At 33.7% G+C, this 13720-nt stretch overlaps 1 protein-coding gene across 3 annotated transcripts in view; it reads left to right on the top strand.

The window, feature by feature from the left end:
* LOC109843922 (cation/calcium exchanger 1-like) overlaps positions 3220–13720 on the top strand; it is a 31072-nt gene continuing 20571 nt past the window's right edge. For all 3 annotated transcript variants that reach the window (XM_020412903.1, XM_020412902.1, XM_020412901.1), the window contains exon 1: positions 3220–3418. The gene's annotated coding sequence lies outside the window, so the exon portion shown is untranslated. The remainder of the gene's footprint in view (positions 3419–13720) is intronic.

Raw genomic sequence — 13720 nt, 5'->3', positions numbered from 1 at the left:
CAAAGCAAAACAAAATCAAACCATGCGATTAAACAGCTTCTTGTGATGCTTGTATTGAAATGCATGATTGGTGAAAAGTCACACGTGTGAGCGACACTCCTCGGCGTAGAAGTAGTCATTGCACTCGTCAAATTCAAGGCTACGGAAGCGTCTGGGTAGTCTTTGCAGTGATGGGTGTGGGCATTCATACAAAGCCTACTTCCTTGAGTTGGGCTCGGATTGCTTGACACATGGCGTCAGTGGAGGGGGAGGAGGAGAATGTTGTTTGGGAACTAAGGTTAAGTGCTTTTTATATTTGGAATATGGTTTGGGAGTTACAGATATGGAAAGGCTTTATTTAAGAACCAGAGAGTTACTGGAATTCCAAAGGACCTATTCGTAAATACACATCCATCAATTCCAAAGTGACTACACATCCATCAATTTTTTAAAATTTACCCTATTTTTTGTCTATTTGTAGGTATGTAACAATTAAGATTGCTCTTATATTGTAATGTCCATTCCACTACCCAAACTTGCTTAATTCTAACATTTACTTGGTTCTTTGGGAAAAAATTCATCAAATTTTTATTTTTAGTTTCTCATATCTTTCTATTTTTTATGTTTTCTCTATTTTCTTGATCGCAACGGCTATTCTTGATTGTATGATTTATGTATGCATGCATGTATGGGATACGATGAATGGTTTGATGACATTAATATTGGATTAGTGGAGGGGTTACAAAAAATAGAAGTTAATATTAGTGGACAATTAATAGGAGAAGAGTTATGACATTATTAAGAATGTATGCATATATATGTATGTGTTTATGTTTATATGTATGCATGTATGTGTTTTGAAGGGTATTTTCAGGAGAAATGTTTTAACATGCCTAGCCACTTTTAGAATAGTATTAGATATATATATTACTTTTTATAGCTATCTGCACTGCCCATGTATAATTTACAAATTACTTCTTAAATTGACACATTAAATTATTTTTTCTTTGTAGAAATTTTTTCTTTGACTTTTAGACTATGTAATCACTATATCACCATTTTAGCGGAGAAAGGACCTCACTCTAAATGGCTTCAAGCCAATGCTTGAGTTGAACTGAAGTACATACTATTGCTATTATGTGTATATATTTTTTAAGAAAATTATATCAATACTTTTTAAGTAAAAGAGAGAACATTCTAATATCTAATATTATAAAAACTAAATATAGCCAATTGAGTGATTAGCAAAAGAGAACTTACATCAGAAAAGTGTGAATAATAAGCTAAAAAGGCAAGGTAATGACATTGCCAACAATACTACAAATAGTAAACTATAACGTAAAGTTAACATATTTTGTGAAGCCCAACTCTGACTATAAGCATCGAGGTTTCCATATATATACTTTATAATTTATTTAAAAATATCATATATAGTAATATCGCTGTAATAATATCGTTATTAGGAAAAATTCTTCATGAATCAATATGTTCGTTACGATATATAAGCTATGCACTCCAAATTCTTACGTCTTTTATAGAGTTAAAAAGTTTGAATACGAGCCTCTAACATGTTGCTCTCACAACAACAAAATCCATTTAGCAGATGTGGATATTCAGGATGAATTATGTATCCTATATACAATACAATTGCCCTAGGCAAATGAGTTATAATAGCATTTTTTATTCACATCGTTTAGGGTAAGATTTGATAGGGATATTGTATCAAAGAAAAAAAAAATATTTAGAGCACATAGCGAAATATATCATAATCATCTGTTCTAATTTCGTAAGAAAATAATTCTTCATACTTTTAGTTTTACTTCTACGATACAGAGAATGAGCTATAAAATTAAATGAGAATATTAGATAATATAAATATGAGTAAAACAATAACTAAAAGTTAATAGGAATATGAGTCAAACCATAACTAAAAGTTTAATGGACATATTGCAAGTGAATTCTTATGCAAAATTCTTTTACGAATTGAATGATCACCCATCTTTTGAAGACTTCAAGATACTAATAATTAGAGGTGTTGTATTAGATTAATGTGTTTATAACTCACAAATAGTAGACCACGTGGTCACAGTCTGGGTTGAAGAAAACAATGATAATATTTTATTTAAGAGAGAGATTATTGAGTTGATGATCAATCCCACAAAAAAAAATTTATTTTATTTTTTATTTTTATTCTATTGTTATCAATTTAAATAATCATGATATTCAACCACGTATATTGCACGTGCATCTCAACTAGTATATATTAAGAGGTTTGCTTCGGTGCTCCAAAAATAGGGTTTTTTATTTAATTTTTAAATTAAAAAAAATAACAAATTAGCTAAAATAAGAAAGGGTATTTTAGTCTTTTAAAAATCTCTTTCTTAATCTCACGTCTCAGTTCCACCCGCACAAAAGAAAAAAAGGGAAAAAAAGAAAAGAAAAGAACCAGTTGAATTTCCTTACTTGTAGTTTCTCTTATTTTTGCATACTGATAGAAAATACATGTCCTGCACGGTTTGTAATTTTTTTCCATTCAATCAAATTTACTTCTCAATCTCACGAATGAGGTTAATTAGAAACCAATTGAACCCTCTTCACGCCAGACAGTCTATTTCCAAAAGAAAATCTATCTTTATATAGAAAAATGAATGATTACTGATTTGAAGAACGAGAAATTTAAGGGCTTAACAACTACATCATACTATATAATTAAATTTTTTAAAAAAAGGAAAAAATAAGAGGTACCTTTCATGGCGTTCTCTTTCTCTTCACGAGATTTTTTAGAGTCTGACCAATTTCTTCTAATGGAAAGTGCGGAGAAAAGCTTCGGTTTTAATAGTTAATTAAAGAATTTTAATTAATGATAAATTCTGTTTCTCTCATAAATTGTATTTCCTAAAATAACCTTTCTACCCATAGTTAATTACAATTTTGGGTGTGGAACACTTCATAACCGTCAAATCTATCTACCTAGAATTGTGAGAGCTATTTTTAAGGAATTTATTTACGGATATGTCATCATTGCTCCAACTAATCTCTATGGAGCACGGAAGCTGTAGGCATATATTAATACCCAAGGAACCTTTTGCAACCGTAGGATACACCCCCAACCGTCAATATCTTGTGTACTCCTGTATTAATTAAAAAAAAAAAAAATTCACTGCGAGGTCTTCTCCACTGGGCCGAACAATAGGGGGGCCAATCCGCAAAAATAGTGGGGGTGTATTCGCAATTGACCCTCTCTGTTCCCTCTCTTTTCTTCTCTAATAATCGCCCTCACTCGCCTGAGCTCTACTTTTCTTCGCCGATTCTGCTCACCCCCCGTGACTCACCGCCGACACCTCACGAGAATAACCGCTCTCCGAGGCCTCAACCCCGTGCTTCCTGTCATTATCGTCCCTTCTTCCGTTGATGGAGCATCCGAAGAGCAATAGCGGCGGTACAATTTAAAATTTTTATTGTTTTCTAGTTATTTATCTCTTTATCTAGGTTTTTTCCAAGGGCTAGGGTTTTTGTAGAGGTAATGGGGCTTGGTTTGGGACGATTTAGGGCTTTAGAGGGCTTGGTTATAGAAAGGAGGCTTCGATTTTGCAAGGGGTTTGAGATTTTCTTTATTTCATTAGGGTTTTATGCGTTTTGAGGCCCATTTGATTTACTGGCAAATTTCTAAATAATTTCACAGTTTGTTTGATGTATGAAGTTTATTCCTTGATGTGTCAATGGATCATTACGTGAATACCTTTTTAATAAGCTTTCTTTATCTTTTGGACTTATGTTTATATATGCTTGGATTATTCTAATGGCGAATTTCACGAACCCCCCATGAATTTTGAGGAGTTTTGTACACAAATCCCTGAACTTTCAAAATTATACAAATCCAAAGTCCAAGAGCTAAGAATGTGAGCTGGTTGTTGTTGGCTTGTGCTCCCACATAAATGTTCTTCATTCAAAACTTTCACTAAGTTTGATTTGTCATAGTTCAAACTTATTACTCCACCCGTTATCATCATTTATGAGATTTTTCAATAGTGCAAGGGTATTTTCCAATAGTTCGGTGGGTTTTCTTAGATTTCTCTTCTTTGCTTAGCAGTAGATTGTACAATTATGAAGTTGGAACACTCATTGTTAATGCTGTATGCTGATGTTTTTGTCACTAGATTGCCTCTTCTCAGTTCTCTCATATGTTGCATGTGGTAACATACATAGTTGCTGAAGTATATGAATCTAATACTTGCGGACCACTTGCAATATGATAGTGTCTAATAGAAAGCACCTCATTATTTTGTTACGCTGATGAGGTTGACCAATGCTTTGGAGAAATCTAGGAGTTGGTAACTTGGAGGTATTGATGAAGTAAGAACCACTAGTTTTATTGCCATGCCATGTGGGACTTGGGGTGAGGGTGGGGGTGGGCAGATTTGATGAGGCATACCTTTCTAGGGTACCTCGCCACTTTGTCCTTTGGTAGCTCATTTTGCTAAATTAGATTAGACGGGTATAAAATGTGCAGAATAATACATATGCTACTGATACGGGAGAAATTGGCTCATTAGAAGATTTGATGTTGATGATTATCCATAAAGATAAGCTAAAGATATACTAGTAACCGGTTGATTATGTATGTATGTACGTATGTGTCTATGTGCATGTGTGGGTGTCTATTTGTGTACGTCTGGTTGTTTGTGTGTCTGTGTGCACACGTGCGTGAATGAGCGCATGTGTATGTGCTGTCAAAAAAGAGAATAAATTACATTAAATCTGAAATTAAAAGAGTTAGAACACCAGGTCTGAACGGGTGCAGTCATGATTCACTGCTCTAGAAGATAGAGGACCCGCCTATCGCCCTGACGCAGTCGATCCTTTCCCCCTAGCGGTAAAAGCCCCCGAAAACGGCCGGCCTCCGTACTCGGGCGAGAGCACAGAGCTTTTGCTCAGATGAAGAAGGTTGCCCAAAATAATAATAACACTTAAGTGTATAGTAGCAGAAAAACCCGTGAGAATTTTCTCTCTATTATTATTTTTTTAAATTTTCACTCCACTGTTTTCTTTCTTTACCGTGAGATGAGAGAAGAGAGAGTAGGTAGAGAAAATGAATATGTAATTATGAGATTATAGAGAGAGTTTATATAGGGAGAGAAACGGAATGGATAGTGGAGAGGGTTAAGGAGAAATATGGGGTTAGTTGGAGATTTAAGAGGATTAGATTAAGCCAATTTGACTTTTTCAAAAAAAATCCAACAGTCCCCCCCAAAAGGCAATACTGACTAAAAACACAAAATCAATAAGTAAATCAATAAAACACAAAACAAATATAGGTTGGGCAACCTTTCGTATCGTGAATTCGGAAAAGGTAGCTTCCGGCTTTGAACCTTTCCTTAGTGAGTTCATTGCCACCTGAGGGACATAATGGACTAGGCCTTGAATTAGGCTCCTTGAATCAAGTATTGACGAAAACACACACAATACGTTTTATCTATTGAGCAAAACGTGTTGAGCGTTAAAGGCCATGCTCATAATAACCGACTCATGAGAGTTTCTAAGGGTTAGCCCAGCCCCCCCAACCGCGGCCATCACGGTTTCTCTCAAGTAGGTAAGTCCTCCAAGGGTACTACAGCTGGATATCGTACCCTTCGTAATACACGCGTTGGACTTATTAAGAGTAAAACTCAGCCTAACCACCTGTATCATTAGAGCATCGTCACCATAGAGAAGAAGTAGTAGCATATGCTACATAATGATATATAAATATATCCAGGTCGATGCTCCACACGAGTGTCACTAGTCCAGCTTGTTACTACCACATTGAACCAACATTGGGACTACGTCTCCAAATAGAGGTTGGGTTACCGCTGTCAGTGACCTCATCTATGGGCTTAACCCCATCTCCCTCGATGAATTCAGAACCACACTCCTGGATAATCCCTTAGTCAAAGGGTCAGCAAGATTTTTCTCAGACTTTACAAAGTCCAAGATCACAACTTTGCCTAGCAGACGTTGTACAGATTTATATCTTATTTGAATATGTTTGTTCAATTTTTTATTCACATGCACTTGTTTTAGAAGCTCTATGGTCGATCTAGAATCAGAATGAATGGAAATTGGAGGAGAAGGTTTAGGGACCAAAGGAAGTTCAGAAAGAAAATCTTTTAACCATTCTGCTTCTGTACATGTGGTATCAAGAGCAATCAGCTCAGATTCTATGGTGTTCCTGACAATTACTGTTTGCTTACAGGATTTTCAGGATACAGTAGCACCACCAAAAAGAAAAATATATCCAGATGTGAACTTTACACTGTTAGAATCTGTGACCCAATTAGCGTCACTATACCCTTCAATAGCATCAGGGTATCCAGTGTAAGTCAAGCAATAGTCCACTGTCCCTTTCAAGTATTTGAATACTCTCTCTAGGGCAGACCAATGATCTAGATTAGGGTTACTGGTATATCGGCTCAGTCTCCCTACAACATAAGCTATATCAGGTCTGGTCCGGTTACATATGTATAGAAGAGATCCAATCATCTGAGAATATTTTAGCTGGGATACAGGCTCACCTTCATTCTTCTTTAAGGATATAGAAGAATCATAAGGTGTGGAAACAAGTTTAGTGTTATGATAGTTGAATTTGATCAACATTTTCTCAATATTGTGAGAAAGACTTAAAGATATTCCTCTAGTGTCTCTAGAGATTTTTATTCCAAGTATCATATCAGCAATACCTAAGTCTTTCATGTCAAAGTTCTTGGAAAGATAATCCTTAATCTTTAAAATTAATTCAAGAGTGGTTCCAAAGATAAGGATATCATCAACATATAGACAGAGAATGACATAGTCATTGTTTATCACTTTAGTGTAAACACACTTATCGTGTTCATTCACAGTGAAACCATATTGCGCAATGACTTTGTCAAATTTCTGGTGCCATTGTTTAGGAGCTTGTTTAAGACCATACAAAGATTTAACAAGTTTACAGACTTTGTTTTCCTGGCCCTTGACAATGAATCCTTCAGGTTGGTGCATATAGATCTCTTCATCTAAATCACCATTCAGGAAAACAGTCTTGACATCCATCTGATGTATGATCAGCTTATGAATAGAAGCAAAGACTAATAATACTCGAATAGTTGAGATTCGGGCTACAGGAGAATATGTATCAAAGTAATCAATGTCCTTTTGTTGAGTATAGCCTTTAGCTACTAATCTAGCTTTAAATTTATCTATGGAACCATCAGCTCTACGTTTCTTCTTGAATATCCACTTACAACCTACAGGTTTACAGCCTGGAGGTAAGTCGGTGAGTATCCAAGTATGGTTTTTCATGATAGATTTAATCTCATTATCAATGACTTCTTTCCAGAAAGGAGATTCAGGTGAATCCATTGCTTCTTGGAATGAGTTTGGATCACCTTCAACAAGAAAGATAAAGAAGTCTTCTCCATAATCCGTTTGAATTCTACCTCTTGTGCTCCTTCGAGGTTCAATGTCAAAAGGCTGAGAAGAACTAGATGATGGTAGATGAGAAGGAAAAGATGTTCTAGGATTTTCTGAGATTTTGGATTTGAACGGAAAGATGTTTTCAAAATAAACGAAAAGATGTTCTAGGATTTTCTGAGATTTTGGATTTGAACGGAAAGATGTTTTCAAAATAAACTGCATCTCTAGCTTCAATGATAGTATTGTTAGATATGTCACTAATTTCAGAGTTAATGACTAGAAATCTATTAACATTGCTGTTTAGTGCATATCCAATAAAAACAGCATCAACAGTCTTAGAACCAATTTTCCTCTTCTTAGGTTCGGGAATAGCTACCTTAGCCAAGCAACCCCAAACCCGAAAGAAGTGCATACTAGGAGATCTCCCCTTCCAATGTTCATAAGGAGTTATATCAGAATATTTCTAGGGAACCCTATTGAGAATGAAGCAAGCATAAATGAGAGCTTCACCCCAGAGATTTTCAGGTGCTCCTGAACTGAGTAACATACAGTTTACCATGTTCATTAGGGTTCTGTTCTTTCGTTCAGCTACCCCGTTAGACTGTGGTGTATAGGGAGCAGTAACCTTATGAATAATACCGTGTTCTTGGTAATATTCAGTCATATCAATTGAGGTATATCCCCCCCTCACGATCAGATCTAAGAATTTTGATCTTCCTGTCAAGTTGGTTCTCAGATTCAACTTTGTACACTTTAAACCTATCTAAGACTTCATCTTTGGTTCTGAGAAGATATGTGTAACAATATCTGGAGTGATCGTCTATAAATGTCACAAAATATCTTCTACCCCCTTGGGTAAGAACTCGGTTCGAGTCACACACATCACTATGTATTAATTCGAGAGGTTCGAAGTTTCTAGTTATAGACTTGAATGGTTTTTTAGTGTGTTTTCCTTGAACACAAATCTCACATTTAGATGAGGGATCATGAGAAGATTTGGGAATAAGATTCAATTTAATCATTCTCTGCAGGGTTTGAAAATTGACATGTCCAAGTCGTCCATGCCAAACATCACAAGACTCAACAATTTGTGCAATAGGAGACTCAGGAATTTTATTAGAACTGAAATTGATTATATTAAGCTTAAAAATGCCATTACAAGTAAAACCTTTTCCTATGAATACATTGTTCTTTGTAATCACAAATTTATTGGATTCTTTTACAATCCTAAATCCAACTCTAAGAAAAAGAGATTCACTGATCAGGTTGCGACGGAGAGAAGGAACATGATGAACGCCTTGCAGATTTAGAGCTTTCCCAGAGGTCACGGTGAGCTCTATGCACTCACTTTCCATTATTTGTTTGGTGGAGTCATCTGCTAAGCTTATGCTTCCTCCACGTGATTCCTGATAAGTAGAAAACCAAGAGCGATCATTACAAACATGGATATTAGCTCCGGAGTCTAAGTACCAATCAGTGAAAGAAGTAAGAGAATTCACAAGATAGGATGAAGAGGCTAACCTGAAGGAAGTTAGATTCTCTTCAATCATATTAACTTTGTTGGATCCATTTTCTTTAGGAGCAGATTTGGCCGGTTCATTCTTCCGAAAGAAACAGTTGGGAGCCAGGTGATTGGTTCTACCACAGACATAGCAGAACTTTTCATCAGACTTATGGCTGGAGGGATTGGAATTGGATTTGGAAGAAGATTTGTTGAAGGATTGCTGGTTTTTCTTGAATTTCTTTCCTTTGGGTTTGAAATTCCTAGATTTAGGCTTATCCTCTACCAAGTTCACTTTAGCTTTTGATTCAGTCTTGGTTTTGGAATTTTACCTATGCTGGTCTTCAATACGAATAGCCTTGAGGGCTTCGGTTAATGTTAGATCTCCTTACTTGTGTCGAAGATCTCCAGCAAATCTAGACCAGGAGGGAGGGAGTTTATCAATCAAACAGGAAACTTTGAAGTCATCAGTGAAAGAGTTTCCTTTAGATTGAAGGTGACGAAGGAAATCTTGGAATTCATGGATTTGTTCATTAATGGGTTTGTCATCAATCATCATGAACTTATTGAAGGAGGAGGAGGTGAAACGCAGAATTCCGGCATCATCATAGCCATATTCTGCTTCTAGAGCATTCCATAGGTCTTTAGCCCTTTTGAACTCATAATATATACCATAGAGGTTGTCCGAAAGTGCACTAAGAATCCTATGACAACAATGATAGTTGATTTCGTCTGGTTTCATAGAGCTAGAAAAGGAGCTAACACCAGAACCAGAAGTGGAAGGAGATGGTTCAGGTTGTGGACCATAAACAGGAGAATTGGTGGGTTGAGATCCACTGGATGAAGAATCGGGAGTATCAATGGCTGGAAGAAGATCTAGGGTTGTGAGCCAGTATCTTATCTGATTAGCCCACCGTTTGTAGTTAACACCGGTGAACTTCTCAGGTTTGACACTCTTAGAATGATCAGGGTTAGCCATAAGTCTAATTTGAGTTTACTAGTCTAGGTATTTGGAATCTAAATGGGAGAAAGATTTTGTCAAAATTACTAGATACTACCGAGGAGTATGACTTTGATTAATAATTGAAAAGAATATTGAAATTATAATAGTAATTAACAAATAAATAGAAAGGAGTATGACTTTGATTAATAATTGAAAAGAATATTGAAATTATAATAGTAATTAACAAATAAATAGAACAATATTCTATGTTTCTTTTCCTGCTAATAGTAATTAACAAATAAATAGAACAATATTCTATGTTTCTTTTCCTGCGAACAGTAACCTTTTTTTTTTAACAGCAACTAATTAATGGACAAATGAATATTTGTAGTAACTATTTGAAAAAAAAAAACAGTAACAAACTTGTTTACAGGGAACAGAAGCAAAACAAAGACATGTTTGGGTGAACAGTAAACCGAACCTGATGAACAGTAATTTTTATAAATTTTTTCTCACATTAACACATAATTAACAGAGAAAAATGTACTAAATAAAAACAATTAATTTCAGATTTAAATTAACAGCAATAAAATAAATCTATCTTCTAGATTGCTGTAAAAAAAGAGAATAAATTAGATTAAATCTGAAATTAAAAGAGTTAGAACACCATGCCTGAACAGGTGCAGTCGTGATTCACTGCCCTAGTAGATAGATGACTCGCCTATCGCCCTGGCGCAGTCGATCCTCTTCCCCCTAGCGGTAAAAGCCCCCGGAAACAGTCGACCTCCGTACTCGGACGAGAGCATAGAGCTTCTGCTCAGATGAAGAAGGTTGCCCAAAATAATAATAACACTTAAGTATATAGTAGCAGAAAAACCCGTGAGAATTATCTCTCTATTATTATTATTATTTTTAAATTTTCACTCCACTGTTTTCTTTCTTTACCGTGAGATGAGAGGAGAGAGAGTAGGTAGAGAAAATGAATATGTAATTATGAGATGATTGAGAGAGTTTATATAGGGAGAGAAACAGAACGGATAGTGGAGAGGGTTAAGGAGAAATATGGGGTTAGTTGGAGATTTAAGAGGATTAGATTAAGTCAATTTGACTTTTTCAAAAAAATATCCAACAGTATGCATGTCTTTCTGTGTATTTGTGTGCATTAGCATGTTTCTTTCTTGATGTGTACATTATAGATGTATGTCCATCTAGTGCTATCGAGGCGCAATGCGCAATATGGGGCGTAAAGTCTCCTTACGCGCATCATGAGCAAGGCGCACAATGATGCACGCGCTTCTCTAAAGTGAGGCGCACAACTCAAACAAATCTTTTCCAACATAAGACAAACAAGCATAGAAGCAACATATTTATAAAATTTCACATAAAAAGACTAAGGAATATAATTTCACATACTAATTAGTAATTACTAAGTTGTTGACTTGTTGCTTAATGCTCATTGACTTTCTCCCTCTTTTGCAGGCTACACATAGTTGGGGGGGGGACAAAGTAGCAACTAGTAAGAATCAATCAAATATCTCATATTTTTCAATTCTCAAACATCTACAAATAAAATATTCAAGGCTGATAGTTCATTAAGCATGTATAAATATATAATGTATTCGGTATTACTATTTCCTAATCACTAGTATAATGCACATGTTTGGCACGTGGACATACTATTTTTTATCATCAATTCTTTTTCTTTGAGTGCAAAACTATAAAGTGACTTTTGTGATAATATAATTTTTAAAATAATTAATAAATCTTTACATTAAAAAATAAAGTTGGGTATAAAGAATTATATGAGTATTTTTTACATCTTGGGTAATTATTATAATAGGTTTTATGCACGTGCAGTGCATATGGTCAAATACCATGATTAATTATATTTAATTTATTTACTTACTAAAATTTATTCATCGGTTCTACTTTGATAGTTTTTGCTCGCTTATATCTCTAAACTTTAGCATTGTGATTATTTATTTTCTTTGATGTTTATTTGAATGTGCTATATTGAATTTAATTTTTCATGTTAATAATTGAATTGACATGAAACAAATGTAATCCAAAGTCAATTTAAATTTTCATGTTATTTAGATCGACATGAAACTAAGCTTGACTTGAAAATGTATGGTGTTGCGAAAGTTCAAAACGCTTGAAAAAATAGCATTATAAAAAAAAGATGAATAATTAAAGCCAATAAGCTAAGATAATTAATTAAAAGTGGGTTAGAACGAAACTAAAGACAATATGAAGTTTGTTTCTAATCATTGATAAACTTAAAAAAAATTATAAATTAAAGATTAATGCTAACTCTACTACATTTTTATATGATAAAACATCCACATAGGCATATAAAATATTTAAAAAAGTTTATGAAAATCTCTTATAAAGATTCTTAATTTTAGTTAGAAAACTTAAACTATTTTATAAAATATTCAGAAACCAGATCTTTTATTCGTTCTGTTTCATTTTATTATTGAGTCGAGAAAAAAATTCTTCTCCACCTTTATCTTTTTCTTGGACAAATCTAGGGTTATGTCTTCATCGTCTATATCGATTGTGATATCAGGTTAGAGCTAGATTTCTTTTAATGTTATCGTTCCCTAGGCTAGATTTCCTTACTTCATAAGGAAGTTGATTGTATTTTCGATATTTAACACAAACTTCTAGGAATACAGACTTTGGTTATTTTTTTGTTCAATGAGAATAAATGTTAATTTTATATATAAATCATTTTTGGTTTAATTAATTACTTAAATAAGATTAGGAGTTACCTTTTTTTTTCTATAATGAATTCTTCTATTATGCATCCAACGAGAGTTTTTGCTATGTCAAATAATATTACCTTTGCTCTGTCTTTATCATTTTCTAAGAGAATCTGAAATAAATAACTATATTTTTTTATTATCAATTTACCTTAGATTATAATATTAATATCTAATTTTGATATGTTTATTTTATGAAAAAGTGATAGAAATCTGATGGTGCTATTGCATGCTTATCTTTGATCATGTCTTCAAGAATTGATCATTCATTGGTAGTTATATCCCCAAATGAAGTTACACACTGAGTCATGGCCTTATATAGGAAAAAGAAAAATAACAATTTTAAATTTTTTAACTTGTGCTATTATAAATAAGTATCATGTATACACCTTTTACCCATTATAAGAATTTACCTCCTCTTATCTGGCTTGTTATATCTCGTAACATAGTTGATCAATGGCTTCAGTTTAGTTTCTACTACAAGATTTTCATACATGTAATTTTACATTACTTTTATGATTGCTTTAGTATTTGAAGAATAAGGTATGAAAATTTATAAAAGTTTACTAATTTTTCTTGTATCATTCATGAAGAATGCTTATTTGATTAGGATAAAGTTGTTCAATATGTTCTTCAAGAGGAATTCAATTGGTGTTTTTTTGATATATATGGCATTTATCAATGTCAATCCATGTGATTCATGAACGTTTTCGAATTTTGCGTTTATTTTCTTCATTTCTTCATTTGAAATGAAAATATATTAATTCTTTTGATGGATATCTCTAAACTTTTTGATGGTTTTTCTGTACATAACTCCATATATTTTTTACCCTATAAATATTATTAAAATCAAAGATCAATGTTTAGACATTATCATCAATTAATGCTAAGCTATTATATTAGTCTTTTATCAGTTTTATGTAATATAGTCTTCTATCAATTAATGTTATTAGTAAAATTATATGCAAGTCATTTAATTTATACAGTGTTGATTTTTAATCTATCATATATTTTTAAATTTTTATTCCTTAACTGGGTATTTTAATCTGTTGTTATTTCTATTTTTTACCAGCATCACTTTAGACTACTTTTAGATGA

The sequence above is a fragment of the Asparagus officinalis genome, chromosome 5, assembly GCF_001876935.1.
Source record: "Asparagus officinalis chromosome 5, Aspof.V1, whole genome shotgun sequence".
Taxonomy (NCBI): Eukaryota; Viridiplantae; Streptophyta; class Magnoliopsida; order Asparagales; family Asparagaceae; genus Asparagus; species Asparagus officinalis.
This window is presented reverse-complemented; position numbering and strand designations above follow the sequence as displayed.